Source organism: Castor canadensis, chromosome 17 (assembly GCF_047511655.1).
Source record: "Castor canadensis chromosome 17, mCasCan1.hap1v2, whole genome shotgun sequence".
Taxonomy (NCBI): domain Eukaryota; kingdom Metazoa; phylum Chordata; class Mammalia; order Rodentia; family Castoridae; genus Castor; species Castor canadensis.
In genome coordinates, this window is record NC_133402.1 from 13,093,498 (window position 1) to 13,107,256 (window position 13,759).

Consider the following 13,759-nt stretch of genomic DNA (forward strand, 5'->3'; position numbering starts at 1 on the left):
CTGTCTCTACTGCTTAGTTTGAATCTTCCTGTTACTACCACATTTCACTATATCTCAGTTTCCTCATTTGTAGAATGTGATAATAGTAAAATCCATCTGTATTAGTTCATTTCTATTACCATAAGGAAATGCCTGTGGTGGGGTACTTTATAAAGAAAAGAGTTTTATCTAGCTCATAGTTCTGGAGGTTTGTGAGCAGGGTTCTGTCATCACTTGACTCTGGTGAGTATCTGATAGCAGTGAATCATGGTGGGAGCATGTATAGAAGGGAGAGATCACATGCGGTGAGAGGAAGAGCCAAGAGTGGGGAGGAGCTAATCTTGTGGCCAACCCTGGGCCCCACCTCATAAAGATCCCACCACCCCAACACTGTCACGCTGAGGACTAGGCCTCTAACACATGACCTTTAAGTAACACACCACATCCAAACCATCTCATTCCATCTCACAAGACTGTTGTAAGAATTAAATGACAATTCATGGAAGGTACTAGATTATGGCTGCTCAATTGTAACTATGTAGTATGTGTAAACTGGTACCTTCCTTCTTTTTCTTTTTTCCTCTTTCTTTTTCTCACAGCTAAATGTGCTGTAGCACTGAGTCAGACCAACTGAAAGCTCGTGCCCTGTGGAGTTTGTAAGGGAAGCAGGTGTCACAGCACACAACATCACTGCTCATCAGTACTCAATGAGTTCTAGCCCCAGTGATGTCATGGGAAGTACAGTTCTCCATGTGTCCCCTTTCTCAATCCAGTTGTCATCCTTGTAGTGGCTGTGATTACAGCATCCTACCTTAGATAGCCCATCGTCACAGGACTCTAAAGTTTGCCACCTTTGTTTGCGCTTACCAGGGAAGAATGACACAGAAGGTTGGTTCTGACATTCAGCCTTTCTCAGTCTGGATTTCCCTAACTCCTGGCTGGATTTAGTTCCCTAAATCCAAGCTGGAGGCTACACTGTTATGTCTACTTTCTGTCATTAAACTACTGCATTTCATCCCTAGCAATGCACCTTGGAATGTGGGGCATGATTAGTTGGCATATAAATTGAAGTTGTTATTCCTTTGTTGCATGGCAGGGGTGGGAGAGCACTTGGAAAGCTGGGAAATAGACATCCAGTGGGTTTCATTCTTCATCTGCATGGCACAGCATTGAAACTTTCAGAGTGTTGTGCCTCTGTGCAGTCAACCTGGGTTTTTCTATCTGAATTTATTGAGAATATAGAATCACAGAAGGTGATTAACATAAATTTCCACCTCCATTTCTGCATGTCGTTACCTCATCAGTTGCACAGATACTTGTTTACTGTTAATACCCATTTGTTCTGCTTGGTTTTGAGTCTTGATTTTGCTACTCAGGGGGCCCTAGGTCTATAAGCCTTACGTTTTCTTTCTCCTCCTCTTTGTTTTTTTGTGGTGCTGAGATTGAATGCAGGGCCTTGCATCTGCTAGGCAGGTGCTCTCCTACTGAGCTACATCCTCAGTCCTGAGAGCCTTAGTTTTCTTATCTGTTAAATGAGTGTACGAATAGTGCTTCTTTCAGAGGATTGTTTATTAAAACGCAGTGCGTGAATAAACAGACGTGCTTTGAATAGTTGTTAGCACATTGCAGGCACTCAGTAACTACTAGCTATTACCTGTCTACCATTTTATCATAAATACAGTTATCAGCTAGATCTTCATAATTGCTTTCAGAGAGGGGGGATCGATGCTAACGTGTATTTCTTCTTCCAGTTCAATTCCTCTGTTAAGGAGGGGGATCATGAGAGAAGTAAAATAGTGATGTCTGGATCAGAAACACAGAGTAAGGGACAAAGTGAGAAATGGGACTTCATATACATATGGCAAGTGTCACAAGTCCAAATTTTGCTTCTTCGTGGTATTCATGAAGACACAGTTCTGGGCACTCTCAATGCAGTTGGGTGTCAGGCTCTGGGTCTACCATAGGGAAGCCATTCCCACCCTTCTGGGAGCTGAAAGCTTGAAACAAGTGAAACAACTTTAAGCGCACTGTATAAGCCCACATTCATTTTTCTAGCATTACTGCGACTGTGTATAATAATAATATCACATTTCAGTGTTTACCACATTGATTCTCCTATTTGTCACAGTAAAAGAAGTTCAGAGAAGGTAGTTGTGAAACAATTTATTGGAAATTTCCCCAAATGCCAAAGAATTTTTTTCTGAAGTGAAATTTTCTCCTGGAAGAGTGTTATAGAGTAGTATGTCCTATCAACTGACACACCTGTCAGTTCTACATCCAGAAGATTTGCAAGTGCTGATGGCTTTTCCTCTTCTACACCCCTTCTTTTCTAAGTGCCTCTTGAATCTGCACTCCTTCTTACACTATCCAACTCATATTGACACCAGGATGATCTTTCACCACTGCTAAACTTTGGCACACCCCTTGCCTAGACTCATCCAGTGGTACCCCATTGCTCTCGGTAGCAAACCCGTCCTACCGTGACCCTACACGCATGACCCTGCATGACTGATGTGTTCCAAGCAAGGAGGACAAAGGCCTCTAACAATTTTTCCAGAACCTTCCTGTGCTCTTCATGCTGCAACCACTCCAGCTTCTGTCCTCATTCCTGACTTAGAGCCTCGGATATGCTATGTTCTTTGCCTATAATACAATTCTGTTTCCTAGCTCCTCTTGTTATCTGGTTCTCATTAATTAGAGTTCAGTTCAAATGCTACTTCCTTAAGGAAGCCTTCTCTGGTCTTCCAGGTCAGGGCGAGTTCCCCGATATCCCCATGCAAAGTGCTGCATCGTTCTCCTTGGAAGCACTCATTATGATTATAATTGAATATTCAATTGTATAATGTTTTGTTAGATCTTCTACATCAAGGAAACCCTACAAAGGTAGACACTGTCTTTCTTATTCTCCACTATGTATATTTTTGTCCCTTTGAGCACAATAGATCTTGTACAAATATTTGCCAAATAAATAAATATATGAAGGACAAAATGTTTTTTTTGCCTCCTAAAAGAGACTATGATCTGATTGATAAGCTTCCGTCTCTTAAATCAATGATTCTGGAAGTGTTTGCTTTCTTTTTTTTTCTTTTTGTATTATATTCATATGTGCATATAATGTTTGGGTCATTTGAGTTCACTAAGCACCAGTAAAGTAAATTTAAAGACTTCTAATAAGGCACATCATTCTTTTTTTAAAAAATTTTTTAATTTTATTCATATGTGCATACATTGTTTGGGTCATTTCTCCCCCCTTCCCCCCGTCCCCTCCCTTACCCCCCCCTTACCCCTCGCTACCAGGCAGAAACTATTCTGCCCTTATCTCTAATTTTGTTGAAGAGAGAGTATAAGCAATAATAGGAAGGAACAAGGGTTTTTGCTAGTTGAGATAAGAATAGCTATAGAGGGAGTTGACATGCATTGATTTCCTGTACATGAGTGTTACCTTCTAAGTTAACTCTTCTCAAATTAACCTTTTCTCTAGTTCCTGGTCCCCTTATCCTATTGGCCTCAGTTGCTTTAAAATGTCTGCTTTACTTTCTCTGCATTGAGGGCAACAAATGCTATCTAATTTTTTGGGTGTCTTACCTATCCTCATACCTTCCTTGTGTTTTCTTGCTTTATCATGTGATCAAAATCCATCTCCCTTGTTGTGTTTGCCCTTGATCTAATGTCCACATATGAGGGAGAACATATGATTTTTGGTCTTTTGGGCCAGGCTAACCTCACTCAGAGTGATGTTCTCCAATTCCATCCACTTACCTCCAAATGATAACATTTTGTTCTTCTTCATGGCTGCATAAAATTCCACTGTGTATAAATACCACATTTTCTTAATCCATTCGTCAGTAGTGAGGCATCTTGGCTGTTTCCATAACTTGGCTATTGTGAATAGTGCTGCAATAAACATGGGTGTGCAGGTGCCTCTGGAGTAACCTGTGTCACAGTCTTTTGGGTATATCCCCAAGAGTGGTATTGCTGGATCATATGGTAGATCAATGTTTAGATTTTTAAGTAGCTTCCAAATTATTTTCCAGAGTGATTGTACTAGTTTACATTCTCAAAAGCAGTGTAAGAGGGTTCCTTTTTCCCCCCGCATCCTTGCCAATACCTTTTGTTAGTGGTGTTGCTAATAATGGCTATTCTAACAGGGGTGAGGTGGAATCTTAGCGTGGTTTTAATTTGCATTTCCGTTATTGCTAGAGATGGTGAGCATTTTTTCATGTGTTTTTTGGCCATTTGAATTTCTTCTTTTTTTTTTATAAGGAGGACAGATTTATTTTGATACGTGATTTCAGAGGTTTCAGTCAATGGTCACTTGTTTCCATTGTGTTGGGCCTGTGGTGAGGCCGAAGGTCATGGCGAGGAGCACATGGAGGAGCAAAACTGTTCACCTCATGGCATCCAGGAAGCAGACAGGGAGAGGAGGAGTCAAGTTTCCAATCTCCCCTTCATGGGCATGGCCCCAGTGACATCAGTTCCTTCTACAGGGCCTCAACTCCAAAGTTTGCACACCTGTCAGTGGTGCCACAGGCTGGGGACCAAATCTTTAGCACATGGCCTTTGGGGAACATTTCAGAGCCAAGCCATAATACTCCCCTGAACTTTGTAAATAACACTTTTATTAAACTCTGCTTAAAAATCTCAATGTAAGTGTATCATCTATGTGTTTCTGAGTGCTATATACAAAGTTGTATTTGTTAATAAAAGAACAGAAACACCTAAAATAATCATACATTACAGTAGACCCTTGGTACACAGGACTATGCAGTTAGATCTTCTTCTTTTGAGAAAGTTCTGTTTCGTTCACGTGCCCATTTCTTTATTGGTTCATTAATTTTGAGAGAATTTCGTTTTTTGAGTTTCCTATATATTCTGGTTATCAGTCCTTTGTCTGATGTGTAGCTGGCAAATATTTTCTCCCACTCTGTGGGTGTTCTCTTCAGTTTAGAGACCATTTCTTTTGTTGAGAAGAAGATTTTAGTTTTATGAAGTCCCATTTAGCTACGCTATCTCTTAGTTGCTATACTGCTGGGGTTCCATTGAGAAAGTTCTTTGCCTATGCCTATTAATTCCAGAGTATTTCCTACTCTTTCCTATACCAACTTTAGAGTTTGTGGTCTGATTAAGGTCCTTGATCCTTTTTGAGTTAATACTGGTGTAGGGTGATACCATGGATCTAGTTTCAGTTTTTTGCAGACTGCTAACCAGTTTTTCCAGCAGTTTTTGTTGAAGAGGCTGTCTTTTCTCCATCGTATATTTTTAGTGCCTTTGTCAAAGACAAGTTGGTTATAGTTGTGTGGCTTCATATCTGGGTCCTCTATTCTGTTCCACTGGTCTTCATGTCTGTTTCTGTGCCAGTACCATGCTGTTTTTATTGTTATTGCTTTGTAATATAGTTTGAAGTCAGGTATTGTGATATCTCCAGCATTGTTCTTTTGACTGAGTATTGCCTTGGCTATTCGTGGCCTCTTGTGTTTCCATATAAATTTCATGGTAGATTTTTCAATCTCTTTAATGAATGTCATTGGAATTTTGATGAGAATTGCATTAAACATGTAGATTACTTTTGGGAGTATAGACATTTTTACTATGTTGTTCTACCAATCCATGAGCATGGGACATCTCTCCATTTTCTATAGTCTTCCTCAATCTCTTTCTTCAGAAGTTTATAGTTTTCCTTGTAGAGGTCATTCACATCCTTTGTTAGGTTTACACTTAAGTATTTGATTTTTTTTTGAGGCTATTGTAAATGGAATTTTTTCATATATTCTTTCTCAGTTCATTATTAGTGTATAGAAATGCTAATGATTTTTCTATGTTGATTTTATATCCTGCTACCTTGCTATAGCTATTGATGGTGTCTAGAAGCTTCTGAGTACAGTTTTTTGGTCTTTAAGGTATAGGATCATATCGTCTGCAAATAGGGATATTTTGACAGTTTCCTTACCTATTTGTATTCCTTTTATTCCTTCTTCTTGCCTAATTGCTCTGGCTAGGAATTCCAGTACTATGTTGAATAGGAGTGGAGATAGTGAACATTCTTGTCTAGTTCCTGATTTTAGAGAGAATGGTTTCAGTTTTTTTCCATTAAGTATAATGCTGGCTGTAGGTTTGTCATATATAGCTTTTATAATGTTGAGGTACTTTCCTTCTATTCCTAGTTTTCTTAGAGCTTTTATCATGAAATGATGTTGGATCTTATCAAAGGCTTTTTCTGCATCTATTGAGATGATTAAGTGGCTTTTGTCTTTGCTTCTGTCAATGTGGTTTATTACATTTATTGATTTTCGTATGTTGAACCACCCCTGCATTCCTGGGATGAAGTCTACTTGGTCGTGTTGAATGATCTTTTTGATGTGTTGTTGAATTCGGTTTGGCATTATTTTATTGAGGATTTTTGCATCAATGTTCATTAAGGAGATTGGCCTATAGTTTTCCTTTTTGGAAGTGTCTTTTCCTGGTTTTGGGGTAAGTGTAATAGTGGCTTCATAAAATGTGTTAGGCAGTTGTCCTTCCCTTTCTATTTTGTGGAACAGTTTAAGGAGGGTTGGTACCTGTTCTTCTTTAAAGGTCTAATAGAATTCAGCAGAGAATCCATCAGGTCCTGGACCCTTCTTTTTAGGGAGACTCTTGATTGCTGCTTCAATTTCATCTTGTGTTATAGATCTATTCAGGTGATTAATATCCTCTTGGTTCAGTTTTGGATGATCATATGTATCTAGAAATCTGTCCATTTCTTTAAGATTTTCGAATTTATTTGAATATAGGTTCTCAAAGTAGTCTCTGATGATTTCCTGGACTTCCATGGTGTTTATTGTTATCGCCTCTTTTGCATTCCTGATTCTACTAATTTGGGTTTTTTCTCTCCTCATTTTAGTCAGGTTTGCCAGGGGTCTGTTGATCTTGTTTATTTTTTCAAAGAACCAACTTTTTGTTCATTAATTCTTTTTATGGGTTTTTTGGTTTCTATTTCATTGATTTCAGCTCTTATCTTTATTATTTCTCTTCTTCTGTTTTGGGATTTGCTTGTTCTTGTTTTTCTAGGAGTTTGAGATGTATCATTAGGTCATTGATTTGGGATCTTTCAGTCTTTTTAATATATGCACTCATGGCTATAAACTTTCCTGTCAGGACTGCCTTTGCTGTGTCCTGTAGGTTCCGGTACGTTGTGTTTTCATTTTCATTGACTTGCAGGAACTTTTTAATTTCCTCTTTTATTTCATGAATGACCCATTGTTCATTAAGCAATAAGTTATTCAGTTTCCAGCTGTTTGCATGTTTTTTGTCTTTACTTTTATTGTTGAGGTCTAGTTTTATTGCATTGTGATCAGATAGAATGCATGGTATAATTTCTGTTTTCTTATATTTGCTGAGGCTCACTTTGTGCCCTAGGATATGATCTATTTTGGAGAAGGTTCCATGAGCTGCTGAGAAGAATGTATACTGTGTAGAAGTTGGATGAAATGTTCTGTAGACACCAACTAAGTCCATTTGATCTATTGTATATTTTAGATCTTGGATTTCTTTATTGATTTTTTGTTTGGATGACCTATCTATTGATGATAATGGGGTGTTAAAGTCTCCCACGACCACTGTGTTGGAGTTAATGTATGCTTTTAGGTCCTTCAGGGTATGTTTGATGAAATTGGGTGCATTGACATTGGGTGCATATAGGTTGATAATTGTTATTTCCTTTTGGTCTATTTCCCCTTTTATTAGTATGGAATGTCCTTCTTTATCTCATTTGATCAATGTAGGTTTGAAGTCTACTTTGTCAGAGATAAGTATTGCTACCCCAGCCTGTTTTTCGGGGCCATTGTCTTGGCAAATCTGCTTCCAGCCTTTCATCCTAAGCCTATGCTTCTTTAAGTGTCTGTTTTCTAAACAGGGTTAATCCCATTACTGCATATATTTTGAGGAAAATCCCATTAAAGCGTGCCACGCAGCTTGGTCACAGGGTAGCCATCATTACCCCGGTCTACAAATCAAACTAGTGTGTAGTGGCCTCTCCAGCTAAATCCATGCTGCAGGGTAACTTCTCCAATGCAAGAATCTTGCTTTAATATGTACATGATCTCCCTCTAATAAATGACTTTAATAATCACCATCTTGAGCAAAAAAAACTCAGAAAAGGAGGCATTTTTTTCCCCTTGGCTAGAGCAAAGGGCTAGGCCAATGCTATGATTGGAGGAGCTGGAAGTAGGGTGACATTGGTCTTTTTCTCCTTTGAGTTTGCCTTGACTGAATCCTTTCCCCTGTTTGGGTGATAAAACTCATTTTTCTTGCATCCCAATTTTTGAGCTACCTGGCAGTTGCCTTAGCCTTCAGAATACACAATGAGTTCATCCCTCCCTCCTCCCAGCCTCCCCCCTCCATCACTGCAGTCACATCTCAGTGCTCTGATGCCAGGAGCAGATTCGTCAACGACTGCAAGCAGGAGTGCTGACGTCCACATCATTCACTCCGCTGTGATGGTTGAAAAACGCCTTTGGCTTGGGAGTCATCATTCTGGGAGGATGTTCTTTAGAATCAACTCATGTTTCTTTGTCATTTCTGGCCAAACTTCAAAACAGAGGCTTTCAGTAGACCTAGTGGGACAGACACAAAGACAGATCTGGGAAGTAGAATGGAGTTTTCCCCTGACACTTGTCAATCTCAGGAATAAGTAAAAAGAAGCAGAAAAAAAAGGGCAACCAGTATTTATTTTAAAAAATTACATGCAAAGCCTCTACTTGCTTTCAGAGCTGCAATCCGATATTTAGAGGGTTGTGATACCGTAACGTACAGAGGGGCCCATTTCTTCAAGAAAGGCTCCAGGACATGGTAATGCCAGCTTCTTGTAGTCTGGGTCGGTTCTGGCATGGTTGTTCATCTTGGCCAGCTGGGTTTTGAGAGGGAGGCAGTGATATCTGGTAGTTACCATTCCCACTGAGGACAAAAACAAAAAAACAACATAATATTCAAGAAGCCCTTATGAGGCACCTAAGTATATTTTATGTCATTGTCCCATGTGGTCCTCAAAATAGTTCCATGAAATAGGTTTTATTATTAAATCCATTTTGTGGAAGAGGAGACTGAGGCTCAGAGTGATTCGGTACTTTGTCCACAGGCACATTCTATTGAGAGATACTGGAAAAATTTTAATTCATGTTTGAGGAATTGCAAATCCAAGCTGTTAAATACTGTTGTGTACCTTTACTTAGGAAAGAATTATAAAGGTGCCAGGTAATAAATCAACCCCATTTTGTCAGGGGAGAACTATGAGCTGACCTCCTTAATTCCCTCTCTCTAAATAAATCCATAGCTGGGAGAGAAAAGAACTTTCCTCCCTGGAGTAATTTTCTGTTCCCTCTCAGTTGGAAGAATTGAGCCAGAGGAATGGTTTTTAGTACCCAGAGTTGAAAAGCCTCTGCACTTGCTGGTGAATGTTGCATCATAAGCTGAGGGTAGCATTTTCTCTCTGGAATTCAAGGTTGGAGTTCATGAGCTATAGGAAGAAGTAAAAGTAAACAGCCTCCTTTGTGTGGGACTAGTTATTTAAAGGACATTTTCTCTTGATTAATACTATTGGATATTATGCAAAACACTCTCTAAAAGAGCATCCTGATCAACATAAACTGGTTCTTTCCACCTAGGGGATTAGCTTAAACCTACTTTGGAGATGACTCTGCATGGCCGCTGACCCTCTGATAGATAGCAAAATCACCATTAGCAAAAGCTGCTGGGAGAGAAGGAAGCCCAGGCTGTTATATATTAAACTGGCCACTGAGGAGCTGCATATGGACTTTTGCCAAATGCATGGCCAATGCAGAAATAAATAATGCAAGTCGCCCTAATGAAAAATCAGTTTTCTTGATTCAAGCTTCTTCACAAAATGGGAAAGTAAAATATGATAGAATTTTTGAACTAAGATGAGGATAATAATAATAATGGGACACGAATGTGAAAGGGGGTGGTCTGAGAGAGATCAGCAGGAGCAGGGAGGGGGAAAGGATACTAAGGGGTGAAGAGGATGGAAGTATGCTGCATATGTATCCATACATATCTATATATCCACATATGCCTATGTCTGTCTATCAATCTATCTAGCTATCTAGAGACAGCATAAAGAAACTCACCGAACACTGTATGAAAGATGGGAAAGAGGAAAGGTGAATGAGACACAATGGAGGAGTGAGCACTGTATGGAAGACGGGGAAGAGGAGAGGTGAGTGAGACAATGGAACACCATATGGAAGAAGGGAAAGAGGAGAGGTGAATGAGACCTAATGGAGGGGTGAACTTGTTCAAGGTATACTTGTATGCATGTTTGGAATTATCACAGTGAAATCCACTCATATTATTAATGTATGATAAATCAAAAATGAAATTAAAAAATTTGTTTTTTCCCTTCTATTGTCATTTTTACTTTATTTTTATTATTATATTGTTGTTGTCCTGGGGGTACATTGTGACATTTACAGAAGTGCTTACAATATGTCTTAGTTATATTCCTTTGTCTCCCTTCTCCCCTTCTTAGAATGGTTTCAACAGATCTCATTTTTTCCATTTCCATACATGAGTACACAATATTTCCCCCACATTTTCCCTCCTTCAGTACCTTAGACTAGGTAATCTTAAAAGAAGCTTTTGCTATACCTTGATCACTAGACTATGCATTTAAAATAAAGCTCTTAGGAGTTGCAAAGAAAAAATTCTGTGGCCTCTCATTGGTAGCAGTGCCTTGCACAGGGTCTGAAGGAATGTCAGAGCAGTGGGCAGATAACCCACTCTTCACTGACTAATGCATAAAGGGAATTTATTGGAGAATACACTTGCATATTGAGCTAGCTTGAGCATCCAGTATAATGTGAACACTCAGTCTCTCTCCATCTCTTTCCTCTGTGTTGACTCTAAATTCATCAGAAAAAGAATAATGTGTGACCTTGTGGTGGACTTCTGAAAGTCCTGAGATTCTAGCTCCTTGGTTCTCATTGTGCCATGTGCCCAGCCCTAAATTCAGTTGTGAGGGCCAGACGAATGTGATGCCCAGGCTTGTGTCACACACCTGATCTTGGAGCTGGTGCTGCCCAAGAGCTGTGGAGGAAGAGTCCGAGAGGGAGCATATCCCTGGAAAATACTATCAAGTTACAGTTTCCAGAACAGAGGAATAGATGCTGGGTGGTAAAAATCAATATGATAACAACAAAACCAGAAGGTCTACAAGAGCCAACAAGGTAAGACAAGGCTGTGCTTACAAATAATGCTAGGTTTGGATTTGAAGAGACCATTCAGAGATTCAGGCCTTTACTCAGGAGTTTTTTGGTAGCTGTAGGTAGGAAATCCTGACAAAACCATACACAAAAATTTGTTAAAACTAGTAAGTGAGTTCAACAAGGTTGCAAGATGGAAGAATAATACAGGGTCACCACTGCAGAGCAGAGCTGAGCACATCTGATCTAGGAGTGCAGATGCTCAACGGGTTGGGGCAGTGGTTGCTTCGCAGGCCACTCTGCTGGCTGGTGCTTTTTTTTTTTTTTTTTTTTAATCAGGGAGAGCTGTGCTCCATGGCAGGGAACTTTTGGCAGAGCTTCCATTATTTACAATGGATTTTGGATAAATAAGATCTGTTTAAAGTGCCAGAAGGACGTAAAGTTTCTCTCAGAAGAAGAGTATTGGAAGTTACAAATATTTTTTACAAATGTTATCCAAGATTAGGTGAACATCTTAAATTAAGACAAGTTACCACCACTGCTACAGTTTATTTCAAGAGATTCTATGCCAGGTGTTCTCTAAAAGTATAGATCCTGTATTAATGGCTTCTACATGTATATTTTTGGCATCCAAAGTAGAGGAAATTGGAGTAGTCTCAGATACAAGATTGATTTCTGCTACTACATCTGTATTAAAAACTAGATTTTCATATGTCTTTCCAAAGGAATTTCCTTACAGGATGAGTCATGTATTAGAGTGTGAATTGTGTCTTAGAGAACTAATGGATTGTTACTTGATGGTGTCATCCTTATAGACCTTTGCTCCAGTATGTGCAGGACAGGGACCAAGAAGACATGTTGATTCCACTTGCATGGAGGATAGTGAATACCTATAGAATGGATCTTTGCCTACTGTATCCTTCTTTCATGATAGTTTTAGCTTGCCTGCATGAAGCCTGTGTTTCACGGCAAAGATGCCAGACAATGGTTTGCTGAGCTTTCTGTGGATATGGAGAAGATTTTGGAAATTATCAGGGTTATTTTAAAATAGTGGAAGAATTTTGATGAGAGAAAAGAGATGGCAACTATTCTTAGTAAGATGCCAAAATTAAAACCACCTCCAAACAGTGAAGGAGAGTAGGGTCCAAATGGAAACCAGAACTCCAGCTATAGCCAATCATAAAACATTCCGAAGAAGTTTGTAGTGGACCACTTGGAAATAAACCATTGCACAGATTTCATAATGGCTTCAGTGGAACACAAATGAAAACGAATAGCTTGTTTCAGTCAAGCGTATTGGGAAGTGATTTTATTTTTGAAAAATAAGTTTTTCTTTACCTAATTTGATTCTAGTACATAAAATCTCTTGATTATAAAAGCTTGGAAGTGTTCTAAGGGAACCTACAAACAGATACACATAGATGTTTCAAAGTTAATAACTTCTGATTAGTATATTTATTGATTTGGATAATGAAAATTTTTAGTTTTTTTATTAAGGCAGGAAACAGAAACATAATGTGTTTAAAATTTTGTTTGGTCATTGATTGACCAAAAAGGACATAAACAATCATTAAATGAAGGTTTTGGTTTTTATTCCCTCTGTAAGTAACTATAAAACTCATGGAAGTAATCAAATCTTACAAAATCCTGGAAGATTTTGGTAATGATGCTGACAATTTCAATGAAATTAATCAAGTACCTATTGATTTTAAAGTGTATTTTATTCTGTAGTTTTGTGTCTTGCCACAGTAGATACTAGCCTGGTTCAGTAGAAAAGTGCAAATGTATAACATACTTGACATTTTAAAAGTTATATATAATACCATAATCATTTTGAAGTTCTGGGAAAACTTTAAAAAAAACCCTACATAAGATTATTTGCAATTAATTCAAAGTTATGGGCATTTTGACAGTTTCATTGGATAAAACACCATAAACAGTTGAATTTTGGTGAAGATTTATGGTTAATTTTTAATCCACTGTGAAAAGTTTTTCTCTGAGATACATATACCCTACTTTAATTTTGTGTCTTAGTGCGGACTCACAGACTTACTGTAGGTTTCCTCCACCAGGTACACAATCAGGTTTCAGGCTGGTTTGACACTGGCTATTCTTAATTCTCATCTGAGTGTAGAACTTCACACTAAATGTTATGTCACTGGGGCTGTGTTTTCTGTTCAACTTAGTAGATTTATCATTTTCTTCAGACTTGAAAGAGAGTGATAAGTAAAACTTGGAGTCATAGGATGTTAATGTATAATTTACGGATTAAATTTTTCTTAAATCAGTTGTGAAAGTGGATTGTTAAATGATTTTCTAGTACAAAACTGCAAGAATAAAAGTACAAAAAAAATACAAAATCAGTTTCATTTCTATACACTAGCAGTTAGCAATCCAAGGAAATTAAGACAATTCCATTTCTAAAATCTTCAACAATAATAAAATACTTAGTAATAAATTAACAGCAGGAGTATGAGATTTATATACTAAAAACATAAAAATATTGAAACAAAGGTTATTTAGATGAATGAAAAAAAATATATACCCTATTTATAGATTAGGAGATAATATTTTTAAGAGGGTCATAT

The 13,759-nt window shown here is 38.3% G+C and overlaps 1 long non-coding RNA gene and 1 pseudogene across 1 annotated transcript in view; both read left to right on the top strand.

Annotated features, from left to right (window-relative positions):
* The first annotated feature begins 9,965 nt into the window (after nucleotides 1-9,965).
* Nucleotides 9,966-13,759, top strand: part of LOC141418543 (uncharacterized) — a 46,608-nt gene continuing 42,814 nt past the window's right edge. The window contains exon 1 of the long non-coding RNA XR_012443171.1: nucleotides 9,966-10,186. This is a non-coding gene — a long non-coding RNA (uncharacterized lncRNA). The remainder of the gene's footprint in view (nucleotides 10,187-13,759) is intronic.
* LOC109701229 (cyclin-C pseudogene) lies at nucleotides 11,732-12,354 on the top strand (annotated as a pseudogene).